The sequence below is a fragment of the Lipotes vexillifer genome, unplaced genomic scaffold (genome assembly GCF_000442215.2).
Source record: "Lipotes vexillifer unplaced genomic scaffold, Lipotes_vexillifer_v1.1 scaffold150, whole genome shotgun sequence".
NCBI classification, from domain to species: Eukaryota; Metazoa; Chordata; class Mammalia; order Artiodactyla; family Lipotidae; genus Lipotes; species Lipotes vexillifer.
The window spans coordinates 2,214,776-2,217,341 of NW_006792921.1; the positions used below are offsets into that span (position 1 = coordinate 2,214,776).

A 2,566-nucleotide genomic window follows, 5' to 3' on the forward strand; every position below is an offset into this window, starting at 1 on the left:
CAGCAGGAAAATGACATGATCAGATGTGTGCTTTGGAGCCATTCTTGTTTTAGTGTGAGGGATGAATTACGGGCCCAGAGATCAATTAGCAGCCCCTGCATTAATGTTGGGCAAGCCCTCCTTGGGTCAAAGCACTCACAGAGGGAATAGAGTTGTGGGTGGTTCAAAGAAGGGTGAATCTGGAGGACGTGGTCAGTGAGTCAGATAGAGAAGTCTGGGGACTCTGGGTTTCTGGCTGGGGTTGCTGGGGATGAGATGAAGAGGAGGATGTGGGAAGGGTGTGGACTCTTTGTGCTTGTGGGAGTTCCCAGTGAGCTGTCTAGGCAGGAGGCTGGATACGTGGGGAGATGCCTGGACTGGGATGGAGAGAGAATCATCAGCTCACGCTGAGCACTTGAAACCATATGTTCGGATGAGGTCATCCTGGAATCCTAACAGGGTGTGAAGAACAGCAGCCTGGGATGGCTCTCAGGGCAACAGCAACATTGAAGGGAACGAGAAGGAAGAAAGTTCGCCATTTAGCACTTCAACCAAGTTAAAGATTTTCAGGATTGAAAAAGCATTTGGAGCCTTAGCACCACAGTTAATTTTGAGTGTTCATTTAAAGTGCATTGCTGTGTTCTTAGGAGATTCTTTTTCCAGCATGGCTTTAGAATATGTTTTCAACATATCTTTCCTACATAAAGATTAGTCATAATGAGTAATAATAATGGTACAATCCAAGAATTACAATCCACTAAGATGAGGAAAGTAGATTCTTTACTGTAGAATCTACAGTATTCATTATGATGTTCATTCCTTTTACAAATATTATGAGGGGCCTGCTCCAAGCAATTTCTGTGAAATCTTTAGGTCACTCTGCCTTTCACTGAAAAATTACAGTATTAAAGTGTTTGCAACTACGTTCTTAAATTAATAAATTTTTACTTAAAAAAGATATACATCTGGATTAGCTTTTCTGAATTACTTATTGCCAAGGTCTATGGGAAGACCTCTGTGCTTTGAGTTTATAAGCATTTTCCTTTCTACGTAATAATAGTTGACTTTCATGTAGCACTTAATGAAAATTTTCCCAGTGCTCTCACAGGTATTTTTTAATTTGATCCTCCTAACCAGCAGCTGAGATGGGCCAGACAGGCATCATTCCTATTTTCCTGATGTAGAAATGGAGGCTCAGTGAATAAGTTCATAATTTAGGAAGTAAGTGAACCAGAATTTACCCCTGGTCTTGTGACCACAATTTCAGTGCTCTTTCCACGAAAAGGGACATGTTACTCAGAGTGTAGATGTCAGTTTTTTTTTTAAATGGCAGGTTTGTAGAAAATTGACAAATGCATTTCTTTGTCTTTTCATTTTTGTTTAACCTGAGTGGAGGCCCACTATTTCAGTAACAGGTGCATATCTTCTACTGTTAATATGGAACATTGAACTGTTGGAAATATTTAATTTCCCCTGTGGGATATTCAAGAACTTCTGCCTCTCCAGTGGAAAAGTGGAGCTGCCAGCACCCTGTGAGGGAGTGTGGCTTACATGTGACCTGATGACTAGCAGCCTTCTCCCTTAGGCTGGCTTAAAGGGGGTAGGATAACCTTGTCAGCCCTTGTCAACATTCTGCCTTGCCCTGAGTGTGTTGGGGGCATTTGGAGGGTTAGATGTGGTCTACCCTGGATTCTGGTCTTCTCTCCTATTCCTGACCTATTTGTCCTTCTGTTCATTGATTCATTGGTGATTGATTCACTCCTTCTAAGAACTGTGGATGTGTGAAAAGCACCCTGGGAAAATGAGTTACACACAGACACACACACACACACGCACACACACGCACTAAGGGCAGGGTACCTGGGTTCTGTTTCATTTCCACCTCTGGGCAGGATCCACTTTACCCTGACCCAATCACACTATATGTAAGAGGGCTTCTTACTAACAATTGTCTTTATAGTCCCTCGTATAATTTAGAATACGCTTTTAAGAAAAAATGGCCAAAACGTTTAGAGTATTGTTATATTGTTGTCTTGTTTTTATTGTCTGTCTTCTAAATGACTTTAAAAATACATAATGAAAAGATTTTAAAATAAGACTTTTTGGAACATTAACTCATCATCCCTGTATATATACTGAGGGCAAGCAGTGGGGCAGAAGTCTCCAATGCAAGAGCAAAGCATTACTTTAGAAGGTGAACTTGATAGGTGGCAAAAGCGATTTAAGGGAATGTGGACTATTTTTCTCCTTCTCTCTTAATCCCCTGTCCTGAAAAATTCTCATTTAATTATCTGCATAACAGAATGGAGGTACTCTGTCCAGAAAACCTCATAATCTTTTTTCTTCTTCTGCTCTAGAGTGCTGACGGCCTGCTTTTCAGATGTGCTAAAGCAAAGCAGTAAGAAATGCCTAAAATTTAAGCCCTGAAGTCTTTTTTCAAAACAAAAAGTTAAAATATTTAAAATGAAATTCAGTTAGCAATGAATCGTTGTGCCAAACTTAACACTTTTTTTTTTTTTTGGCGGTACGCGGGCCTCTCACTGTTGTGGCCTCTCCCGTTGCGGAGCACAGGCTCCAGACGCGCAGG

At 41.1% G+C, this 2,566-nt stretch overlaps 1 protein-coding gene across 1 annotated transcript in view; it reads left to right on the top strand.

Annotated features, from left to right (window-relative positions):
- The window catches only part of SNX10 (sorting nexin 10), a 17,330-nt gene that overhangs the window by 722 nt on the left and 14,042 nt on the right, over nucleotides 1-2,566 (top strand). The gene's annotated exons all lie outside the window — the stretch shown is intronic.